Source organism: Esox lucius, chromosome 3 (assembly GCF_011004845.1).
Source record: "Esox lucius isolate fEsoLuc1 chromosome 3, fEsoLuc1.pri, whole genome shotgun sequence".
In the NCBI taxonomy this organism is placed as follows: Eukaryota; Metazoa; Chordata; class Actinopteri; order Esociformes; family Esocidae; genus Esox; species Esox lucius.
This window is the reverse complement of record NC_047571.1, coordinates 21,828,432-21,854,040: the sequence shown is the minus strand read 5'-3', so window position 1 is coordinate 21,854,040 and position 25,609 is coordinate 21,828,432. Positions and strand designations below refer to the sequence as shown.

General features: G+C 39.4%; 1 long non-coding RNA gene across 3 annotated transcripts in view; it reads left to right on the top strand.

Moving 5' to 3' along the window:
- The first annotated feature begins 4,099 nt into the window (after positions 1–4,099).
- The window catches only part of LOC105020799, a 35,626-nt gene continuing 14,116 nt past the window's right edge, over positions 4,100–25,609 (top strand). The window contains exons 1-3 of one of the 3 annotated variants that reach the window (XR_004575623.1): positions 4,100–4,155; positions 4,422–4,444; positions 16,910–17,486. This is a non-coding gene — a long non-coding RNA (uncharacterized LOC105020799). Of the gene's footprint in view, positions 4,156–4,421; positions 4,445–8,899; positions 9,466–13,592; positions 13,761–16,909; positions 17,487–25,609 lie in introns of those variants that run through there. The other 2 variants (XR_004575622.1, XR_004575624.1) reach the window with 2 other exon arrangements.

The following is a 25,609-nucleotide window of genomic DNA, read 5'->3' as shown; positions in this document are numbered from 1 at the left end:
GTTAAACAAGACAACTAAATAGCTCTTTCATTTCATCGCCCTGTCCGACATTCTCTATTTACGGAATACTACTGCAGATACAATATATGACAAAAAGAGGTATCTCATTAAAATATTGAGGAAATCAATAGTAATAAAGTATTTCTATGTCTCCAATAGCAAATTGAACATGTGTCCCTGAGCCTTATAACTCTTTCCTTCTATCTCAGTTGGACCCCAAAACGGCATCCCGCTAAAATAAATCCCAAATGACCCGTCTCACCCATGGCTGCTCACCCTTTCCCACCCAAATCAAAAGAGGGGAGTCATTGGAGGTCATGTCTGGGCAGGCCCCAGGAGAATAGCAGGGTCTCTGTCTGCCTGCCGGCTCTCCAACGGCCCTCTACGGTCCCTATAGCAACAGTCAGACGAGGAGAAGGCCCCAGACTGGGGCGTCCAACCAGATGCCCATAATTAATGTTATTATACGGCAGTGTCAGCCCTGCCAGTCTCCCCTCCACTGTGGCAGACTCTCTCACAGACCTGTCAGGACCCTCTAGGGCTGAGTGAAAAATGACTGGGCAGTGGGGGGCTGGTGGGGGGGGTTGGGGTGTGTGTGTTTGCGTTGGTGTGTGTGTATGTGGCTGTGTGTAGACTGGGTGAAAGATGGCTGTCCAGCGCCTGATTGCCTAGGGCAACGCTGCCATAGAACATGTATAGGGTAACTACCGTGGTTCTGGTACTACTGCTTTAGGGCAAAAGTTCCAAAACCCTTTTCCTTTTTAGTGCCGTGATCCACTTACAACCATTCAATTTTTCATGTGACCCGCCAGTTAATCGTAATAGAGACTCTGGCCGTAACCCTGTATGAAATGGACAACACCTACAAATCAGTGGGCCCTGACCCACCATTTAGAGAACAGTGCTTTAGGCTTCATACTGGCTACATTGTCATGTAGAATTGGTTCTGTAGAATTGGTTGTACCTTTTGTACCTTTTGTGTGTCCGGAGCTGCACCACAATGTAACATATCAACCTAAGTTCCAGGGAGTAGAGTGTGTTTATTGATTGACAGCTACTCATTAGGTTAGTGTTAGTAAAATATAGCATTAAACGAATTGTAGAGGTTCTATCTGTAACAGGGGCTCTGTGTCCACGGCCAAACCAGTTTAACGTGGTGCTGAGCTGGTGGCTGGCAGTAATCCTGTGAAGTCACTGGCTGGCTGTGTGGATGTCTGCTCTACACGTTTGACTGACACTGACTGATGGGGTTTCTATCTAAAACACTGCTGATATGGTAACGCTCGAGTTCACTTTATAAATGAGTAATTGCGTGATAAAATATGGACTATTAACCATAGCAATGCTGGCGTTTTTATATGATCATAGCTGTATTTTCATTCAAGTGATCCACTGGGTTTGGATAGCAGACATTTCAAAAATACTACTCAACAGCAGTCACACAATGACTAAGATATCATAACCTCTGGATCTATAGATCCGGCCCTGAACAAGTTAATCTGATCAAACCTGATTTGTTTAAAGATGGATCAATTTGCTGTTTGGCTGAAAACAACGCACTGTCCTGGAGTTCATCAAAATGCTCTCCGTCCAACTACACACACCCTGCTCCTAAAGGTCAAGGGTTCGTCTGACCCCTTGCCCCTGGTCAGTCCCACTTGTCTGTGATACGTAATAGGCTGTTTGACCACAACCGATCATGACTAGAGTCTATTGAGTTCTCTTGTGTTCTGAAGGGCCATAGTAAGTTAGGGCAGCTGACGCAGTACTAGTCAGGGACTCCAGCAAGGCAGGTAGTCTGTATAAAGGAGACAAGTTAATGGATACACAAGGCTTGCTAATTATTAACAATGGAATGGACTTTTGGTTATCATTAGTCTGTATGGCTCAGTATTTGTTTTGTGCTCAGTGGATTTAATTGCAAGTGGACCACACAAGTAACTGATCCACAATATATATACATGCATAATAAATATATACAAATGGTATGTGATACACATTGTTTCACATTTGTCTGGTCCATGGCACCTTTGGTGCGTGTGTTAAGCAGTGCTCTCTAACCCTGAACCTTGGGACCCTCAGAGAGTATTTTTTTACTTTCAGCCCAGCACTTATTTAACCTGATTTGCCTTGATTAGCTGCATTAGCCCTGGGGCTGGGACATAAATGTGCATATCACATCCTGTGGATTTAAAGACCAGTGTTTGAGATCTCTATGGAATTTATTCTATTTGGGGTTGAGGGGTCATAGATCCAGACACCATTTATGGGTCCCCGAATACAGAGTATAGGGGGGGCCAGTGGGTGTCTGGGCGAGGCCAATTATGGGGTGGCTAGACATCACTGTCACACTCCACTTCTCCCCTCTGTGGTGTCTCTCTTGTGAACATTGAATTCATCCCATGGTCCTGATCATGTGGATGTGAAGTCACTGGTGGCTTACTCATCATAAGTATTAGGGTTTTTTCACTACTTTTGTGGGGTCCGATTTTTTAAAAGTGCTGATCTTTAAGTATAGTCAGTAATAGGTTTAACGATATTTTCTATGCCATGATATCTCGTATGTGCTGAATGTTGAATAAAGCAGAATGAACTGAAAGCTTAACATGGTTTGGAGTAAAGGTTCAATATGAAGAAATATGATTTTAAATTCAATGAGTGATGTATTTACAGGAAGATGTAAACCTGTACTGTACCTTTTTATATGTCCAGAAAGTATGACTGTTCCTCCATAGCTTGCTTCTTCGTTGTTTTCTTCATCTTAGCGTGTAAAAACCTCATTACAAATGTGGAAGATATTAGGAAGGAATTAATGTAGAGGCTGCATGACTTGAGGAATAAAGTCATTCTAAATGCCATGATGAGACAAATAAATAAAGGAGAGCAGTAAAACAGTAACAGGAAAATATGGATAGGGTTTAGGGTTGAGAAAATATGTACAGGGTATATATAACCTCAGGTACTATACCTCAAATTATTCTATTCATTAAAACAAAAGCTTGAGTATTACTCTGGATGGTTGTAAGGCTGGATAAGAAAACATACTGTCTGTTAAGTTGAAATACTGTCCAGCGATTTTGTACCACTTTGGCTCACAGTAAAATGATTAAAACGCCAACTCCTAATGCACTCCCCTAAGAAGGTTGGAGGGGAAGTGTGGTCCCCTTGGTGTGAAAGTTCAGAATTGGAGGCCTTTGTGTGTTCAGTCCGTTTATAAATCAGATAGTTAAACAAAAACAATCTGGGCACGTTTATAATCCTCACAAAGTGTTATGTACGTTGATTTTAGGCAACGTGTCTTAAGTCGAAATACCAAGGCGCAAATAGTTCAGTAACTTTCACGATATCCTTCAGAAAGTAAAATGTGTCCATGGGTTCTTATTATTAAGACGTATGTGTTGATCTAGATAATGTACACGAAGTTGCTTAGTATTAAGACGCATGTCATGATCATGATTATGTTGACGACGCTATTATTTCGTTTTTCAACATAAATAGTTTTTCAGTAGGCCGAACAAATACACAGAAAATACAACAATAACGTCCAAATAACCTAATGCCTCATATGCGACCTGTACCTTTAAAAATCAAAGGGAGCCGAAAATAACTTTAGAAAATAACATTTTTTCTCGGATCAAAATAGCCTTTATAATGTTAAGTTTAGGCTTTACGCCTTATACTAAAGGCTACGATAATGTATGATGAGAAATCCATATAGGCCCGCGCCTAATGCAAATATTCTCAAAATGTTTATTAAGGATATTTACTTGTTTTATTTGTTATTATTTCAAATTACATTTTGACATCCACAACGATTGACATAATAACGAGTTTCTCAACGCTAGAATCTCAATGGGTCGACGAACTCTCCCACGACAGTGAGCGCGCGGTTTTTTCATAATGAGCCGCGCAACACGTATAGAATTGCAATGGAGGCTCATGCTTTGAGCTTGAACTTGACCGTCGGAATGTGCCTCGTGGGAACCCAGGCGCGAGTTTGCCCCCTCCTTTTATGATGCACAAGTTGGTGTCAACTCTTATTATCATAAAATCCAGCCTGCTTCAAATTAAGGAACGAGTCTAGAGGTACTAGGAGTCTCTCATACCCTAAAGACAGAGGAAGAATGAACAGCTTTCTCTCGAAGAAACCATTGGGTACGTTATTTGATAGACATTTCTGCATTCCTACTTGAGTCTACTTCTGCAACGCCAATTTTTTTTTAAATGTTCTTCATGATAAGAAGGCGCTGTAATAATAGCCCTACCATAGTCAAGTCTACAGAGTTTAATTAACATTTGCAAGACTTATGTTAGTCGTGCATGTATTATAAAAATGTTGAGGATAATCCAATTCGGATTAAATTATTGAAAAATGTTTACCTTTTCATAAATGTAATTGACATTTTCTTATTTCCTTGCAGATGACTTTAAGACATAGTAACAGGTAATTAAAAGAAAGATTACATATTTTTAAGTGTATTTTTCAGTAGATTGTCATTAGATTGTCATTAGTTACTTATATTATATCCAATGTATATATCTATATATTCGGTGAAGTGTACTTTATAATTTTCTGTTAATTGGGGTTTTTGTGACGCATACATTACTACATTGTCTTTCAAATGTTTCCTGTTTAGTATCCAATTGGGATTCAGGATTATTAATTATTGTAAAACTATCAATCAAACCTACTTCCTTTGGCAAATAAGTCAGTGCCGGTGTAAGTGCATATAAACGTGACAATAAAAGTGAGCAATTTTGAGCATTTTATTTATCTCATTCCGTAGGAGAAGTAAATACATAAATAATCAGTTCTTAAACTTATTTTACATTTTACTTTGACTATCTGTGTATTTTACACCCCTCTCAAAAAATAATAGATGGGAATATAACTCAGGTAACTGCAGCTAGCTTCGTGAATTTGGTCAAAGAGGAGTCAAAGTGGAGTTGAGGCCTGCGGTTTGGACAGAAATGAACGCACCAACTGAAAGCCCTGCGGTGGAATTCAATACCGTCTTCTTGACCAACAGAAACACTGACATAGTTTGACCTGGATATTTTACATTTTAATGACACCACGCTGACACCCGTAACGACAATACATTCTCACTTCATAAACGGGCGATCAGTGACGCTTTTGGGGGAGGAACTAGGTAAACCTTCAATCTGATTCTGCCATAACGAGCATGGCTGCTGTGCAACGTTCAAACATTGTGTTGCGTGGCTATTCAATTGCTATATGGCCCAACTGAGCCAAAATGCTGATGTTTTTATTGTCTTCTTGGCCGTCAGTAAATCAAATAATTGTATTTACTGGCCAGAGATTTTACTTACTCGTTGTCCATGATGTTCTGAATTATTCAGGTATTTAGAGAATGGAAATTAGAATATTTCGCCCCGCCCTCTTAAGGATTGTAATTATATAATGATGCGGTAGAAGAGTTCACCTCTTCACTGTAAACCCTATGTCATTCCTCAGCACACACGTATTGAGGTTAACACTTTGACAGTCAGCCAAAAAGACTTTTTGTGGAGCAAAATGTATCTACTCTTCTTTAAATAATAGTTTTGGGTACATTATTGTTTTCACCGTTCTCCTATGTTGACAGACATTTTTTACCAACATGCTTTCTGTACAAAATTTAAACTCGGGACACCATACTGTTTTGATCATTTCTACCTCAAGAGACAGGTATTTTAAAGAGGAATTTGGTAATCTGTACAGAAATTGTAAATTGTGTTGATTAAAGGTGTGAGACAGCCATAATGTACCACATCATGAAGTATAAACATAATATAAACATCCTAATAACGTCTAACAAAATTGGCATGTAAATGCCCTCATTCACAAAAACAGAACCACACTGATGTTAAAAAATATGCAGTTATTCTTCAGTGAGTTAGTTAATTTGGACACACTCAAAATACATCTTGCAGTAGAACACCATACCGCAGAAACTCTTCATTGTAATGTTTCGTTGTATTTTTAATTGACCACGTCAGGCACTTACAAAATACCTTCAAACTCTAACAATATGCCTAATTTACTTGATGCATACTGGGTCATGACATTAAACTATAAAACATGCAATAAACTACAGCTTATAGAATACATTATATGTAACACTGATGCACACACTCCCATGCAACATCATTCAAGTGGTATATCTTTCCTTCACTGAAATATAATTTGTAGAATGGAATATTATTTGTATTGTCACATATGTAGAGTATACACACAATTAAACTTTATTCGAAATGTATTTACATTTAAATACTGTTTAAAATTGACACCTCTGTACTTTTGTCAACATATATTATTTAAAAATATGGAATTGTACAAATAATTGTAGAACTTGATTGAAACGATGTACTCGTTCTTCAGCATGGTTTTAAATGGTATGATTAAACTTGTTTTTACAACAAATTACCCAAAACTTAATGCATATAGTAGTTAATTTGGGAGTAATTTAGCAATAAGGTATATGGCATTAAAAATAGCCCATATTTGCCATTTTTAATTAAGTGTAGGTTGTACATTTCAGACTACAGACATATACATTATGTGAGTTGCTAAATGATCATACATAGGTTTAGGATTGAATTGGCAGGTTAAATTGAAAGTAAATTCAACATGTCCCTGTGATCCTTCTGACTGTTAAGGGAAATTCTTAGTGAATTGCGGCATGAGCTGCACACGTGAGCTGATGGCGCTTTTTTTATTTATTCTGTAGGTAAAAGGTGATCTATCTATTCACACCTATTTACGATAAGGCTTCTGTTTAACTATTTTAAATATTAATGATTACGTTACTTGACATTTTGTCTGGCTTTTATCATTTTTAATAACGAAGTATATCGGTAAATTGAAGACATTAGAATTAAATGAATCACAGAATCGTGAATAGAGAAAATAGAAGTGGTTAATTGAGTCGTGACTGCCATTCTTCTTTGAATGTGTATAGAATCTTATCTGACGAATCTAAAATCTATCTAAAATCAATTAATAAAATATTGTAATTAATAATGCAGTTTGGATAACAGACTACCTACACAATACAGATACACTCGGAGAAGCAATTATCCTAAATCTACACAAATATTAACTACATTAAATATTCACATTGACACTAGCTGTTAATCATTATTTTTTTCGTTTTATCAAAAATAACTGACAAATTGTCCTATATTTTACTCTAGATACATTTGTTTATACGTATGGTTGAAACTACACTATATTCCAGTCCACTGAAGACAGTGTTCATGTCTCCTCTCACCAAAGAGTGTCGCTGTTCGTATCACTACTGTACAGTAGGATCGTTTCATATGGCAAAGCAAAATTACATAGTCCTGCCCAGTAACCTCATATTATTATTCAACTTGCCAACCAAATGTGTTATGGTTTTATGGGTTATTCATTTATGTTTTGTCGATGTGTTGCCAATTTTTATTCTGCGTGATGCGGTGGTTCTACGCTAAATATATCTGTTATGCTAGTCCTAAATGTATTCCAATATACTGTCAGGCTACTGTATAGGCCATTAGGCTGAAAAGAGTACATTATTGTAAAATAGTCCCTCGGGTGGAATACATGGATTTTAGTTGAGTTGGCTAAATATGTCAACAATTATTTTTACTATAACCGATTTGAATGCTGAAGATTATGATCTGCTGCGTTCTCGATCGTATACCTAACTAATGTGGTTCATTAAAGTGTTCCTCAAGCCATGTATGAATAGGGCAACAGTAATTAAAACTAACGTTCACTAATAGATAATATAACTAATTAATATTGTTTCCTATATAGGTGTGAAGTTCGATATTTACTGTATATTTAGTTAGTATTATTATTATCAGATTGAGAATCATAGGAGAATAAGAATTAGAATACAACTTTTCCATATGCAGTGTGTGTGCATGCGTGGGTGGGATCTTTTTTGTTGCTAATGTGTTAATTGACTTCATCCCACTTTTACATTTCTTAAATGATGCCTAGTTAGGCTATCTGAGAGTGTAGCATTGCATACCGCTCTGAACGTTGCTATTTTACAAAGCCATGCTGAAGTAGCCCCTACACCATATATGGTAAGACCTTCGGATGGCTTCCCCAAACCATTCACTTACCATAATGCGCATTATAAACCAGGTGGTTACAATCCTGAATGCCGATTGGCTGTTGTATGTGCGAGAGTATGAAATACTACTAAATTAGTAACATGTTTCTAATAGCAGGAAAGCTGGTTTGTTGCAAATGGTAACACTGGTTTGTTGCATATTGCCAACTATTATATTATGTTGTCTCATCATTTTGCTATATCCAGGCATTCCGCGATGCGTCGTGCTTATGAACAGCACGTGAAATATTGATCAAATCTCGTGCCTCATTAATTATAGTCATTTTCATATATCCCGCGAGAAGCGATGGACCTATCACTGCCTGAAAGAATGCAGAGAGCCAGCCGCTTTATGGGGGAGTAATTATCGCACTAACTTTGAACTTAAGCGTCAACCCCACCTCTGTACCGCAGTTTCAGGCTCGTGGTTAATGCCTGGCAGTTTGCCAAGCGGACCAAGTTACATGGTAATAAACAATAGCATCGGCATTAATTTGTTCTCCCATCTGTATGGCCCTCCGAAATAATCAAACCGACGAAAAAAATATTTTATAACTGGCAATATGGGCTAGCCTTCCTATAGGTATGGGCCTACGGACATCTGGTTCTTCTGATATTATTGTTCAATATTTGTGCAAACAGTCATCTTTTGACAAATTTGATATGTCACCTCCCTCCTCCTCCACCTCTTCATTCATCCATCCCCTCCCCTCTCAATCCCGCTTGCTGCACTCTCCCTCTCCCTATTTCTCGCTGTCTTCCTCACGCACCCCTTGCTCTCTTTCTCTGCCTGTCTCTCTATCTGTCTGTCTCTCTCCTCTACACTCGGTTGTGTCTGGTGGAACAAAAGCGATAGAGGATGTACATTTTGAGAAGCACAGAGAATAGGCCATCACGCACAGTAGGAACAAAAGCCGTCATCTGTGAAAGAACCAAGCAGTCGAGCTGTGGTGGTTGAGTTTCTGGCCACGTTCGCCGCTGCCGCGTGAGAGGAGGGGACGCAAAACAGATTTCAACCGCCTCTTCCTATCTCTCTCTCTCTGTCTCTCTCTATCACGCACACGCACACACACACACACACACACACCAACACACGCTTTCTTTCTCTCTCTCTCTGTCTCTCTCGCTTTCTCTCTAGTCTACGCAGGGTAAAATACTGTGAGACTCAACAGTGGAACCATAGGGTATTACTTCCTTCTCAATCAAGCACACTAGACACATTTTTTAGGAACATTTTAGAGGGCTAGCAGTCATTGGTGAGATTGATCAGGAATAGAAACATTATATATATTTTTACAATCATTTCAATGATTCTCTGGCATTGTTTTGGATTATCAAAAGAGGCTCAGTTGTAAGTACGAATACCTTTCTATTTGTAATATTCTTACTCTGTGAAGAGTTTAGTTCGCCTGATGATTAATTATATTGTAGGTGTATTTTATCATAATTTTATCTGAAATGTTTCCATTTCTATTCTTATTATTAACTTATCCAAAAGAAGGGTAGGTTCAAATAACTAATTCAAAGTATCACAGCCTATTAAATAAGGTATATGATAGGCCACCTTATAACTGTTAGGTTATGGAGTTCAGTTAGGGGATTGTTCAGAGCCTGGGAAAGTGTTTCGGGGCCTAACGAATGACGTGCTGACGCTAGAATCTCTTGTTCGAGGAACCTCGGGGCTTCCAGACGTTATTGTTATGCAAATGTGTTCCAGCTCGTTGTTGAACTTGATGTTGACTTCTTTCTTTGGGGGCTAATTTTTCTCGGTCACTTGTTTGTGGGAAAATCTTACAGGGGTCTTCAGGGCGGGTATTTGTAAATGGGTGTGTGTATGCCCGTTGACAATACAATGCACACCACTGAGGATTAAGTAGGCCTACAGACTTCATCCTTTTTTACAGTAATTTCTTAACCCAACATTTTCGTGTCAAGTTTTACTCATTCAAATGCATATGGGTTTATTTAAAATATTTTAGTTAACTGTATTTGCTTGAATGTACTGAATTTATTGTGCTAATTATTATTCTCAGCGAATCTAGAGTAAGTGCAGCTTTATGCAGATGGATATCTGCATTTTATTTAATTGGTGATGTGGCACGGTATACATCAAATTAATTTGATGTAAAATTCATTATAAATTAAACGTTATTTCCAGTGTGGCTATTTTATCGGCAACAGGTGTTGGTTGTATGGCATTTGTCTATTTATTTTATGCCGGTACAGAGTTCTGTCGTGGGAAAAATAAAAGTAAAGCAACCTCTAAATAAAATGTATTTTTCCACAAAAGGTTACTTGCATTTTCCCCCTGTACTCGCTCTCTCAAAGCATGATTAGCTGCATTAATGTCAAATTCTTAACCGACGAATTGAACTGAATTTGGGAAATGAAAACTATATATATGGCAATTTGAATCTCGGGGTTAAATTAATGGAAACTGAACTTTAGAACATTACTTGAGGATTACATTCAATTTCCCATATAAATGTAACATTCTGTATTTAGGTCAACAGTAAGTATTCTGTAGTATTTTGATTTGGCTTATATATTTGTTTTTATTAATTTTGCTTAGTATTCCTAATGTAAAAACCGGTGAGCTCCTGAGTTTACAATGTTTACGCTGGAGGTTGGGTGCAGTTTGACTATCTTGCTCGTACATTATGGTTGAGCGTGTGATCAGCAAGCTACTTATCCAATCAAAATTCGATTTGATAAAATTGTCTCAAATCAACAAAATGTTGCTTGCTGGTAGGCTGACCTTATATTGAGATAGTGTAATACCGTGTTTAGCTTATTTTGATGTTTACTAGTAGACTGTTCTTATTTTCTCTGAATTCGAAGGTTTTTTCTACAAAAAATTTGGAACGCTGCAAAAAAACTTTACTCACTTTATAAAACCCATGTACTTTGTAGGCCTGGAGTAGCCATACCGTGGCTTTATTTTTTCCTCAGGATATGAGGGCGTTTGTTTATAATTAGTCTGACCAGTGGCGGAACTATCGGGTTGCAGGAGGTGCAGTTTCACCCGGTCCCGCGGCGGATGGGGGGGGGTCCTTGCTTGGCCTGTATCATAAAATGATTTGGGTTTTTTATTTTATATCCTGTGTTTATATCCTGTAAGGACATCTTGCACCCCGGCCCGGCGTCACCACGCTACGCCAGTGAGTCTGACCCTATACACAACGTGTAGGCTAGTTCATAGTAATGTACCTCCCAAAGTGGACCTCCGTGATATCAACGCGGCTCTTGTGCAATAATAAGATATGCAATCAGATAATATAAGCATGTATTTTGTTCGGTTGAAATCTCCCTCTTCTCTCTTTATTGGTTTGCACAATAGAGCACACACACATACACACAAACAAAAACACACACACACACACACACACACACACACACACACACTCATTGTCAAAGATGAATGCGATAGCTAGCCTACTTTTCAGACTACAGTACAGCGAGTTGCGATTCCGGCTTGTTTCCAGTAGATCGGACAGATCCGTTTATCAAAAGGTGTGGTTGTTCATTATCATGCAATCTCATCTTTCTGTTGGCTAAGATATCCCCCCTAACATGCTTGATAACGCTGTACTATCTGTGGTAGGCCTACAGCGAGCACTTCTGAGGAAACGTGTGAGCGGGCCTATTTCAGCACCGCGGACAGAGACTGCGAGTAGAGGTTGGGAATGAGGGGATTTCAACCGTTTTAACGAAATCTTTATATAGAGAGCTTTCGGGAGATTTAATATAAATTATAATATTTTTATGCTGGTGTAACTTTATTAGTGGGTAACCTGAATGTGTGTTTTGGACTGGGGTTTTAGAATGTGTTACGGAGGTAGAGGATAATATACTGATATTTTATCTACAATGAATTTTCTGAATGTAAAACTTACTGTAAAAAACATAATAATGATGTCAGTTGTCAAACTGTTGTTGGCTTAGGATATCCTAGTGGTCCAAAATCCAATATCTACAGTGAGAAAACTGAGGGAACATCGGTGATGAACGTTATTAAAATAGATGCTGAGATCAACAGGTGAGAGAGAATGTAGGCCAGCTAGTTGACCCAATTCACTGCTCATGCGAATCATGAATTAGCAAGAGCTTGTTAGCAGAATCTCTCAGATGACGAGAAACTCAGAAATGAAAACTTGGAAGTTTTCGCAAGTAGGCTAATTGGATAAAATCCTTGCAGCACAAGTTTAAAATATATGCATGAAACAGATTTTCTTCAGTCCAATAAGTATCACATGCCTAAAAATACTTCTCCGTTTTTACAGCAGTCTTATTAAATGTAGTCGTTATGGTATAGGCCTAATGGTCGTGTTAGACAATGACTTATTCAAGTACAATATGAAGTTGAGGAAAAAACACAAAACAAATGCTGCTTCTTTCTTTCACACGTTTTCATGGACATGTAGTGGTGTCCAGTCATTTTTGTTAAACCTAGCCCCTGTACCTGTACCTTATCTGAGTATGTTCTGAGTATGTTCTTGCCTTTCATCTTGTAAAGCATTTCATTTAATGTATGTACAGTAAATACGGCAGAGAAAATATAATATTGGAGGCCCCAGGCAGGCAAATGTGAATGATTGAAAATATATAATCTAAGACCTTTGCATGTACACCCAAGAAGAAATAGCAAAATGTTTAAGGAAGAGGACCATTTTACTGAAAACAGGCCACGGTTGCAGTGGTGTCTGTCGTGAAATGACTGTAATGTAGTCGTGTACAAGTTATTGACACTTACAATATCTTAAAGTCTATGTTTGTCATATATATTCTTCAATGAACACTCTGACGTTTACGATGTTTACTTAGGTCTAAGTAATGCGTGCATGTTTCTCAGACAGACTCCTGGTTATTGTATGGTCTCATATTGGCTTATTCATGTAAACCGCAACATTGCTGAGAAGGTTGGGCAAAGTGAGGTACCGGAATCTCAAGCTAATTCTCAGTATTCACAGTTGGCATTATGTGCTTGTTGCGAGAGTTGAATAGCCTATGCTTTTCATTTTATATGCTAGTCGAGAATAGAACGGACTCTTGCTACAGAACTACACCACAATACTTAATTACATTGATAGTGAAATGGACCATAAGGCTATTTTAATTTAACATCTCTTTCCCCCGCCTCTCTTTCTTTCGGTAGTGTTTGTGTGTGCATCTAACTCTATCTAACTCTTTCTTCCTCTATGTTGTGTGTGTGTGTGTGTGTGTGTGTGTGTGTGTGTGTGTGTGTGTGTGTGTGTGTGTGTGTGTGTGTGTGTGTGTGTGTGTGTGTGTGTGTGTGTGTGTGTGTGTGTGATAGAGCATCTGTGATATTTTGTTAGTGTCTGTGAGTGGAAGTTTACTCACTAATAAAGTCCTGGGTCAGCGTGGTTTGGGATTGGTAGGCTACAGCGCGTGGGGGAGTTAACCACTGGGCATGTTGTGAGCTCTCTCATGCTCGTCAGTTGCTGCCTGTGTGTCAGGGTGGCGACATCGTTCTGTAGGCCATACATATTTGCCTAAGTCTACTTTCTTCAACTTGCATCTGATACCTTTATCTGCAATACACGCTTTCTATTTAGAAATTGTATAATTTTAGACATTGGAATAAGGGGATAAACGGAAAAACTGCAGCGGTACGCTACATCTATGGTAAGCTATCGTTATTTTAAAATGTTGGTTATTAGTTTTTTTTATTGTCATAGTAGGTTACATAGATCATATTCTGAACTGTATTAGGCATTGTGTGAAATGGCATTTTGAGTATGAACGATGATACATCGAAGTTCGTGTTGCCTAGTGATGGTTTTAGATGCGTTGCTTTTGGTGCGTGAACCTTCAGCATTTTCTGTCTTGTTTATTGGCTGTATTTGCAATAAATACATCCCGAGCATGTTACTTGATGGGAATTGAAAGGAGTTAGCCAGTTGTTCTACAATATAGACTAGCCAGGAGTTTTAGGTAAGGCTTTGGGATTTATTAAAATAATAGGCCTACTCCAAAGCAACACTATCTTGTTTTAAAGAATATATTAAAGTTTAAAGTTTACAATATGAGTGTGGTATTCTAAGATTCAAGTTGGTAAGTCTTTGAACTTGATTGATGACAGACTGTAGTGTTTTTCGTGTGTGTTATCTGTGTTTGTGTGTGTGTGTGTGTGTGTGTGTGTGAGAGAGAGAGAGAGAGAGAGAGAGAGAAAGAAAGAGAGCTAGCCTATGTAGTGAACATTCCCTAACACATCTACATATATAAAGAAACATAAATTGCATACATATATGCTAGGAACCCAGCATTCTGTTGTACGGCGCTACGGTGTTAGTGGTGAGGGGGAGCCTCTCGCTTCGACTCCATGTGACTACGTACAGCAGCTCGGTCTACGCAGCGGCCCCTTTAAGAGACGACGGGTTAGTTTGTGTCTTTGGTTATCTAGCTGTATGAGTTATAATTTCATAAAGCTAGAGAACCGAAAGTATAAACTAATTCCAATGACTTCAGAAGCCGGGACTGCGGCGAGGTGGCTATATCCGGGCGGGGAGAAGGTGGGGGCGCTGGATACTGCGCGAGCCTGTGCTAGTTTAGAACACTCAAAATGCCGACGTGGATTAAAATCAATTCTTGCTTGATCAGATATGATAGATACATTTGAATGTAGTCAGATAGCCTAACTGTATTCAGTTGTAAAATAGTAACTATTACTGAATCAGTTTAGCACGTAGCCTATCGCTGGCTGAGCTGTCAATGGGTAACAAACGCTCGAGCGTCGTGATGCTGGGGCCTAATGAAAATGTCTAGATAGATATTCAATTTAACTACTTATAACCGGAAATGTCAATTAGGTGTAAAAACGCCTTGTTACACAGTTGTTATGACAGTATTATTGCTATTCGATCTGGAGAAACAGTTAAAATACTAATTTCACCTGATTGGTCAGTTCTAAGGTGTCACGTGGTTGTGGAACCAGCGCTACCAGATCTCTCAGAGATTGGTATAGCGTCGAAAACCAGGCTTCAGTATACTATATTTAAAACAATATTGATAATCAAACGAATATATTCACCTACCTACTGATAGTTTACCTGTTTTTTAAAAATACATACATCATTCTTAAAAATGTAATGCATAGAAGAAGTTGCATTGACGATTCAATAGGCAACTTGATCTTTTTAATCATGGACTGTTACAACTGCAAACGTTATACCTGTCAAGAACTTTGTGATAGATTAATCTGTTGCTACATCAGTCCCATTGTACACGTTGTTAAGGTCGGAGGCCTGTCCTCTATAGGTTATAATGAAGGGTTATTCTGAATGCACACTAAACAGGTGTGAGTTTAAACACTGACATATTGTAGATGTAAAATCCCTCTATAGTATACTGTATGGAATATATATGCAAATAAAAAAATAATAATAGGGTGTATATAGGCTTCAATTTACAGTTAGAAAATCTTCCCCTATTTAGCTGCAAAATATCATTTTAATATCCCACCATGTTTATTTTTGCCCTTATGTAAAACAATGTAAATAAAAAAATGTAAAGCTTGTCAGTGACAGGTTCTCAATGACAATTAATGAATTCCATAGGTGTAACAGGGAACACAATCTCCAAAAGAAGCCACCCTAATTTGCCATAATTTCAACCACAGAGAAATGGCGTGGCTGGCCCATTTCCTATCTGTGTCTGTCTTGTTATGATGTCTCTGAGAGCATGGGCAGTGCCACTGAGGTAATCTCCATTTTAAACTAGTTGATTTTCTTCCTTACAAGTAAAATTAATTGGTTTACCTTTCGTGTTGGCGTGCAGGGTCGTTAGAGTCACGTGATCACATTACTCAAACTAGGTCATCATGATCTGCCTATGAAATGTGCTTGAGAGGAGGAATATTAACTTCTTCAAAATGTGAAATAGAATAAAGTAAAACTGTACAGGATAGTTTGTCTCTGTATTCTGTTCCTTAGTGACGATAATGGTGTAGTTTTGGCAGTGAGTGATATTCCACATTGTGTTTGGCGGCTAAATGACAAAGATCAATCTTATATACAGTAACCCCTGGGATGGTTAAATGTTAGGCCTTGAACTGGAATGAGAATGTGGAAGAAGATGAAAACTGATGGGCACACTCTTCACCAAGCTGTGCTACTGTAAAAGGATCAGATTGAACATATAAGCTACACAAGCAATGTTTTAGTGGACACTTTTTGAATAATAGATCTAGTTTAATAATCACTTGTCATTGCACACATCTTTGCAATAGTAAAAACATATTATCTGAATGTATGGTTAAGGACAGTATCTAAGCATCCAGCTTAGAGTTGTCTAAATTGTGCATAGGAGTGGTTCAAACAGTGATTCAGATTTGACCTTATTATCCATTAAAACCTATAGGCTTTATCCATCCATTAAAACCTATAGGCTTTATCCATCCATTAAAACCTATAGGCTTTTCCCATCCATTAAAACCTATAGGCTTTATCCATCCATTACAACCTATAAGCTATTTCAAATTATTCCTTGAAAAGGTCATGGTATCATATTTTATTACCCTTACTGACACTATGTGTATCCTTTAGCATAACTTAAGATGATCATGTTGGTTAGTGGGATTCCCTCCATGTTTCAGTGTTTTCAACTGATACAATATATGATGAATGATTTTCAAAGTCAGTATTTAATATAATTTACATCAATTGTCTTTTTTTATTCACACCTATATTTGCTTGTTGTATCCTAATTTAATCTTCCACTCACTATCCTATATATGCTTAATAACACCTAATAAATCTAATCCGTTTTTATTTCAGGAAGAAGTACAAGTGCACATAGTGGAAGGTGCATCACTGTCAAGTTACAAGATGGTGGCTGAGGTTACCTGCATGTCTGAAACAAAATGGTGGCTGAAGTTACCTGGTTATCTGAAACAAAATGGTGGCTGAAGTTACCTGGTTATCTGAAACAAGATGGTGGCTGAAGTTACCTAGTTGTCTGAAACAAAACGGTGGCTGAAGTTACCTGGTTGTCTGAAACAAGATGGTGGCTGAAGTTACCTGGTTGTCTGAAACCAAACAGTGGCTGAAGTTACCTGGGTGTCTGAAACAACAAATGACTGATTTTATCTGGGTGTCTGAAACAAGATGGTGACTGATGTTCCCTGGCTGTCTGAAACAAGATGGTGGCTGGAGTTACCTGGGTGTCTGAAACAAGATGGTGGCTGATTTTATCTGGGTGTCTGAAACAAGATGGTGGCTGAAGTTACCTGGGTTGTCTGAAACAAGATGGTGGCTGAAGTTACCTGGGTTGTCTGAAACAAGATGGTGGCTGAAGTTAACTGGGTGTCTGAGAGACCAGGGACTGGGAGGAGCAGGCTGTATCATTTCAAAGGTAAACAATTCTAAAGATTAAAACCGCAAAATGTATCATATTTGCTAAAAAAGTTTACCCTTTGGTCTTCCTATTTCACATGCATAATATATAATGTTATTTTTACAGTGAGAATGAACAGATAAAGATTTTAGGGTTTGCCCTAGGAGTTATTATTAACTTCACTTGAGAAGTCTGAGACCAATGCATATGATGCTGTTAGCCTGAACATTAGGTACTGTTGTGTAGTAACTAAATAATGCAGTGACTGGTCAAGTCACTGGTCAAGTCACTGGTCAAGTCATTGGTCAAGTCACTGGTCAAGTCACTGGTCAAGTCACTGGTCAAGTCAATGGTCATGTCATTGGTCAAGCCAGTGTTGTGTTCTTGTACAGAACCTCCTTCTATTGTGCAGAAACATAGAAAGAAAATCAATACCATTATCATCAGTGGTCATACCATTATGTAATTGAGACAATCTGGTATTACTATCATAATTTAGTGTCAGTTACCGTCATTTGTGTGTGTGGTTGTGGAGGTGTGTATGGAATTAGTAAGGCCTGTGTGTGTGGTTGTGGAAGTGTGTGTATGGAATTAGTAAGGCCTGTGTGTGTGGTTGTGGAAGTGTGTATGGAATTAGTAAGGCCTGTGTGTGTGGTTGTGGAAGTGTGTGTATGGAATTAGTAAGGCCTGTGTGTGTGGTTGTGGAAGTGTGTGTATGGAATTAGTAAGGCCTGTGTGTGTGGTTGTGGAAGTGTGTGTATGGAATTAGTATGACCTGTGTGTGTGGTTGGGGAAGTGTGTGTATGGAATTAGTAAGGCCTGTGTGTGTGGTTGTGGAGGTGTGTATGGAATTAGTAAGGCCTGTGTGTGTGGTTGGGGAAGTGTGTGTATGGAATTAGTAAGGCCTGTGTGTGTGGTTGGGGAAGTGTGTGTATGGAATTAGTAAGGCCTGTGTGTGTGGTTGTGGAAGTGTGTGTATGGAATTAGTAAGGCCTGTGTGTATGGTTGGGGAAGTGTGTGTATGGAATTAGTAAGGCCTGTGTGTGTGGTTGTGGAAGTGTGTGTATGGAATTAGTAAGGCCTGTGTGTGTGGTTGTGGAGGTGTGTATGGAATTAGTAAGGCCTGTGTGTGTGGTTGGGGAAGTGTGTGTATGGAATTAGTAAGGCCTGTGTGTGTGGTTGTGGAGGTGTGTATGGAATTGGTAAGGCCTGTGTGTGTGGTTGTGGAGGTGTGTATGGAATTAGTAAGGCCTGTGTGTGTGGTTGGGGAAGTGTGTGTATGGAATTAGTAAGGCCTGTGTGTGTGGTTGGGGAAGTGTGTGTATGGAATTAGTAAGGCCTGTGTGTGTGGTTGGGGAAGTGTGTGTATGGAATTAGTAAGGCCTGTGTGTGTGGTTGTGGAGGTGTGTATGGAATTAGTAAGGCCTGTGTGTGTGGTTGTGGAGGTGTGTATGGAATTAGTAAGGCCTGTGTGTGTGGTTGGGGAAGTGTGTGTATGGAATTAGTAAGGCCTGTGTGTGTGGTTGTGGAGGTGTGTATGGAATTAGTAAGGCCTGTGTGTGTGGTTGGGGAAGTGTGTGTATGGAATTAGTAAGACCTGTGTGTGTGGTTGTGGAGGTGTGTATGGAATTAGTAAGGCCTGTGTGTATGGTTGGGGAAGTGTGTGTATGGAATTAGTAAGGCCTGTGTGTGTGGTTGGGGAAGTGTGTGTATGGAATTAGTAAGGCCTGTGTGTGTGGTTGGGGAAGTGTGTGTATGGAATTAGTAAGGCCTGTGTGTGTGGTTGGGGAAGTGTGTGTATGGAATTAGTAAGGCCTGTGTGTGTGGTTGGGGAAGTGTGTGTATGGAATTAGTAAGGCCTGTGTGTGTGGTTGTGGAGGTGTGTATGGAATTAGTAAGGCCTGTGTGTGTGGTTGTGGAGGTGTGTATGGAATTAGTAAGGCCTGTGTGTGTGGTTGTGGAAGTGTGTGTATGGAATTAGTAAGGCCTGTGTGTGTGGTTGTGGAAGTGTAAGGGTATGGGGGTGGAATTGAGTGTGCGATTACAGTTTGGATGTGTGTGTGCGGAGTAGAGTGTGTTTTACAGTATGGTGTGTATGTGGACAAATGTCTTTTTCCAGGATAGTGTGTGTGAGTGGACTAGAGGTTGTGTTTACAGCACAGAGTGTGTGTGTGAGTGGACTAGAGTGTGTGTCTGTAGTATGGTGTGTGTGGACTAGTGTATTTGTACAGAATAGTGTGTGTGAGTGTGTATTTGGCAGACAGACAATAAATAGATAATTTATACACTATTTGGCAGTATGGCTGTTTTAATACAATTTCCAAACATACTTATCATCAGGAACATATTGTTTAAAGATATTCTCAAACACACCTATACAGTATTATACAGACACACCTATACTGTATTAGCTAAATACCACTTCTTTCTTTCTCTACCTGCTATACGCGAACAATCACAGACAGCACACACTTATTTTTAATCATTTTTAAATAGTCAGATATAATTTGTCAGGTGGCTTGCTGTGGCTGATATGCACATGGGAGCAGGATGTGTAATCTATATCTGACAACCTTCGCTGCAGTGCCTTATCCCTTTACGTGAGCCCGGGGCCAGGGGCTCAGTCAGGCCTTGGGACTGCTCATGTGGCTCTGCCCCCACACCACCTGAACGCCATTATTGTCCCACTCCTTTCATTATTTCTCACTCCTTGTTCCATTAATTGAGCTTCCATTATCATGTTCACTTGTTTTTCAGGAATGGCCATATTGTCTACACATTAAATGCTTACGTGTCATTTTCCAAATATAACAGTGTTGTTGTGAATGTCAGAGTATAGGAGATGTTTTATACCTACATTAAAAACATCAGAAATAATGTGGCATTTATTCTGCTAGTATGGTTGGTCAGTGGACCTAAAGCTGGCTTGTTACTATTTAAAGATGTGCTTGAAGACATTACAAAGAGTACCTAAACAACAAGACCAGGCCCAAGGTCAAACCATCATGTCATCCAACCACGGGGTGCTCATGAAGCTAGATTATTGAAGTTTGGAAAGAGCATCTTTGACTTGATTTCCAAACTTCCTTACCATTATGGTGTCTGATCAAATGTATAGCTCTGTATGTCAATGAAGGGGAGATGTGTGTGTGTGTGTGTGTGTGCTTGTGCACAATATAAGGGATTAACAGTGAATTGATAAAAACAGAAACATTCACACCTTCGGTTTATTGGTTGCTGTTTTCCTATTTTCAAGTGTAATTAAATATACTATGAACATGTACTAATCATTATGTGTAAGTGAAATGACGGAGAAACAACGTTCATCTAGCCAAGGCAGTACAAACACATACACACATTTGAGGATGGGGTGGCTAAGGAACATCAGGCCGTGAGGGCAAAGAGACAAACAGGGAGAGAGGGAGATCTTTGGGGTCTCTATGCAAACTAGGTCTGGAATAATGAGATGTATTTATGAAGGCAAAAGCAGGAGTGTGTGGGGTGGGAGGGGACGAGGGAGGGGTTAGTGGCAGCTATTGAAAGGCAGCAGACTGAATGTGAGAGAGAGAGGGAGCGAGGAAGGGGGGGAGAAAGACGGGGGGCACAGGGGGTTTGTGGCAGGGGCCCCATTGGTACAGCCTATCTGCCAGAGCAGCTGTGAAAAGGGGTCTCGTCTTTTTCCCACGCCCAGCAAGACGGGAAACAGTAGATCAGCTCGCTAGGGTCAAGTCCTATTGCTAATACATACACACACGAATACACACACAAAAAGTGTGTATACATGGAGACACCTGCCATTCTCCCAGAACACACTGCAGCTCACTTGAGGGCAGGGGGTTTGAAGGGGAGACAAATTATTCCTATTAAACTTCAACTTGAACTTAAACTCTTGTAAGAAGGCAGACACTGTAAACGTGGCTCCTTTTTTTTTAGCTGCACAATACGACGTTACTGTGTCAGATTTGAAAGATTGTTATACGATGCGTTTGTAGACAGAGTTAGATAGTTGCAGTGATGTTGATCGTTGTGGTGTCCAGTTGTCCATCCCCCACTCCGGACCTCCTTTTGGACAGACCCGGCCTCGATCTGGGACTCATAAGCTTGGCTGTGTAACACACAAACACGCTCACTCACACAGATTGAGAATGGACTTTGGGGAGACACAAAAGACGGCAGATTTAACCAAGGGGACGAGGGGGATCAGGTGGATGTGCATAAGTGACTGTGTTGGTGGAAGACATGGCAACTTTGGAGGAATTCAGACACTCACTGTGACCTTCGACCTCTGTCCAAATAATGGATGCATGGGTGCAAGAAGTATCCGGCTATATACACTGACTACCAAAAACACCATCTTTGATTCATGCAGGAATTCAATATTAACAATAGAAACAGAACCTCAGTATTTCTGTTGTAAAGTATCTCGGGTGGGACTGCTGTTTAATACTCTGTTTGATGAGCACATTATCAGTCCTTTAGTCATGTTTTGAAACAAAATAGTTCTTAGAGAAAGCATTTTTTTAGGCTTTAAAAACTTGCCCAGTGTGGCCGACAGATTGACATCATCCAAACTCCTATCAGTGGTTTCTTTGTTTGAGATGAGCGGTGACTAGTGTTGTCTATGACTAGTTTTGTCTTTGTACTGTTTGTTGCGGTGGCATTGACACCCAAAGTGGTGTTACACTTAAATCACTCCCCGTTGCCCTCCTCAGCTTTATCAATGCTACTTGGAGCTGCGTCACACTAATATGCTCCCACCCTGACTGGATTACTCACCCTGCTTTACGTTCCATCAGAAACCCTTGTCATTTGAGTTAACAGACTAATCCACCCCTCTCTCTATCCTTTACCCTTGCCTCACCCTCTCTTTTCCCCTCCTGCCCTGTTATTCAAATGGGGGTGGAGAAAAGAGAGTGGGACCTCCTCCTAATTAGCTCAGTGTAAAGACGTATTGTGACCGCCAGTGTGTATTGTGAGGATCTGTGCCACAGGCAGTGCGCGTATTGTGAGGAGATGTACACTCTGTTTATTGGGTTTGTTAGCGGAGTTTAATGCCTGCTGTTTGAATAGAATAACCCTCACTCTTCTTTAGCCATTGAAGGGACATGAATGGAGGGACATACAAGGTGTTCACCAAAGTACACATACTAGTTAATATACTGTGTTGCCTTGTGTGAATTGTCAGTGAATGGATTATGGTCTTACATGCAGTGTAGCTCTATGAGCATAAACACAAACTTTTTATAGTAAAACGTTTTTGGAGTGCTATTTTGTGTCCATCTCTCATTTAGTATATATATATATATATATATATATATATATATATATATATAGGGATAGGGTTTCTATAAATATATATTATCATATATATATATATATGTCTTCAGTATAACAATCTGATTGTATAACAATCTGATGTATATGTGTATATATATATATATATATATATATATATATATATACACATACATACATATACATATATATACTAAATGAGAAATTGTTATACTGAAGACAGAATGGGAGGAAAGGATAGGAGAGCTGAGGAGATGGGTGGGGTTAAGGAAATGAGAGTTGAGAAGAATGGGTCAAGTAGGGAAATGAAAAGGAGGGTAAGAAGGGAAGGTTAGAGTCAGAGAGCCCACCTGACTGTCTGTCGGCCTGCTCGGAGATTGTAAACTGTCAGTCAAAACAGACACAGAAACAATACATAGACAGTCATCCGCTTTGCCCAGGTTTTACCTTCTTCCCTCTGTCGATCTTTCTCTCTCTCTCTCTCTCTCTATAGCATTCATCTTTTCTCCCCCTTTGCTCTCTTGTTTTTCTGTGGTGGTTAATGTGTTTTAATTGAGTTAGCTATAGCCGTTTGCTCTCCCCTCTTGTTCCTCTTGGTTCACTGATCATCCACAGGAGGTAGAAGGGTTTGGGGTCTTTCCCCTGTTTTACCAGTGTAATCCTTTACTGCAGAACAAAGCAGTCCCCCTTTAACCACAGGGGTCCATTAGCCCCCCAGTGAGAGAGGGACTCTATACCCCTACAAACTAGCTCCCCCTGTAACCACGGACAAATAGGTATTTTGAGGTGGCTGTGTGCTCTGAGCTTTTTATTGAGATTATATTTCTTCACTCTGCATTTAGCTCTAGTTATACCGAGCAGAGCCTGTAGATCTCCTGCTAGCGGTCAAGCCGTCTCTCTCCCTCTGTAACTCCCTGGTCTACCGTTCATCACTGATAAACTACATTTAAACTGCTTTTATTTTTGATTAATCTACATTCATTTCAGTAAAACACAATCTATCCATGTCATTTGCTGGATAGTAATTTGTTTCTTACAGAATGTACCCAGCAAGCCACATCTGGTTCCATGGAATGTGAGGAAATTATTCGAACATCAACCACCTTCTGTAGTGATGATCATCAAGAGAACATTCTTTACAGTCAGGACACGGAGTGCCTGTTTGTCAGAGCAGCTTATATTCCTAAATTCATACATCCTAATGATGTACGCATCTTAATCTGCCCTGCAACAATAAACAAAAGTCTCCTATAAACAATTGGCGACCTTAAACCTTCTTCCAGCAAACAGACATGTTTCACAGTAACTCGTAGACATATATCTCTGTTCAAGGAACTGTGTCTATTTTCATCAACCATTATCCTGTTGTCTACCAGTGTCCTGCTCTCTTTGGACCAGTGGTTTTGCAAGCTCAGCGCCAAATAATATTTTGCGCAGATATTTAACAAGCAGTGAATAAGTTTCTACATAACACACAAAGCATACAATATGCATTCAAAGCATACAATATGCACGTTTCCATAACATGTAATAGGTTTCACATTAGTTGTGTGAGAGAAGCCAAAGGTGCAGCTTAAACGGAAAGTTCTAATAAAAAATAAGTGAAAATTTTGCCTGTTCTGGGAATGTTTTTTATTTTTTTGTTTCTGGTTTCTTGAACGTTTTCAACACTGTGCAACAACAATAGAGCTTCCATCCATCATTCAACTATCCTGCCTCATCCTCGTGTTGCAGGACTAAGACATATTGTTCCCAGAACGTGATGTGTTAACTGGTTACCTAACTCAGCTGCCCATAATGTGGACCAGGCCCGGTAGTTCCTGATGGAAGTGGAACAATGCATCTCTCTTGCAATGGCCAACATGTACTTTGTTGTTTCCTAAAACACCCATGCAGAAAAACGTTCTGCAAATATGTTGTTACACCATGTGTCAATAACAATAGGACTGAAATAAAAGTATAACGTTAACACATTTTTCACAATGCTGACTTATTCTAATTCTTAGCCAATGAGATTTGGGTCATTGCACACTTACACGTGATGTAAATATAACAGACATAGCCTACAATTAGCAGAATATAAGGATCACACAACCCTGTTTCCAAAAAGGTTGGGATGCTGCATAAAATGCAAATAAAAACAGAATGCAATGATGTGCAAATCATTTATCCCTGTATTTAATTGAAAAAAGTCCAGAAAACATATCAAATGTTGAAACTGAGACATTTTATTGTTTTTGGAAAAATACAAGCCCATTTAGAATTTGATGCCAGCAACACGTTTCAGAAAAGTTGGGACAGGGGCATGTTTACCACTGTGCTGCATCACCTCTTCTTTTAACAATACTCTGGGTTTGTGAACTGAGGAGACCAATTGCTGTAGTTTTGAAAGTTAAATGTTTTCCCTTTCTTGCTTGAAATAGGATTTCAGATGCTTAGCAGTTCGGGGTCTCTTTTGATGTATTTTTTATTTCATAATGCCCCAAATGTTTTCAATAGGGGACTGGTCTGGACTGCAGACAGTTTTTTTACTACAGAGCCATGCTTTTGTAATATGTGCTGAATGTGGTTTGTCATTGTCTTGCTAAAATAAGCAATGCTTTCCCTGAATAAAATGTAGTCTGGTTGGCAGCATATATTGTTCCAAAACATGTATATATTGTTCAGCGTTAATGGTGCCTTCACAGATGTGCAAGTCACCCTTGTCATCTGCACTAATGCACCCCCATACCATCACGGTTGCTGGCTTTTGAACTGTGTGCTGATAACAAGCCAGATGGTCCCTTTCCTCTTTAGCTCAGAGGACATGGCGGCGGTAGATGTTAAAACTATTTGAAATCTTAAAT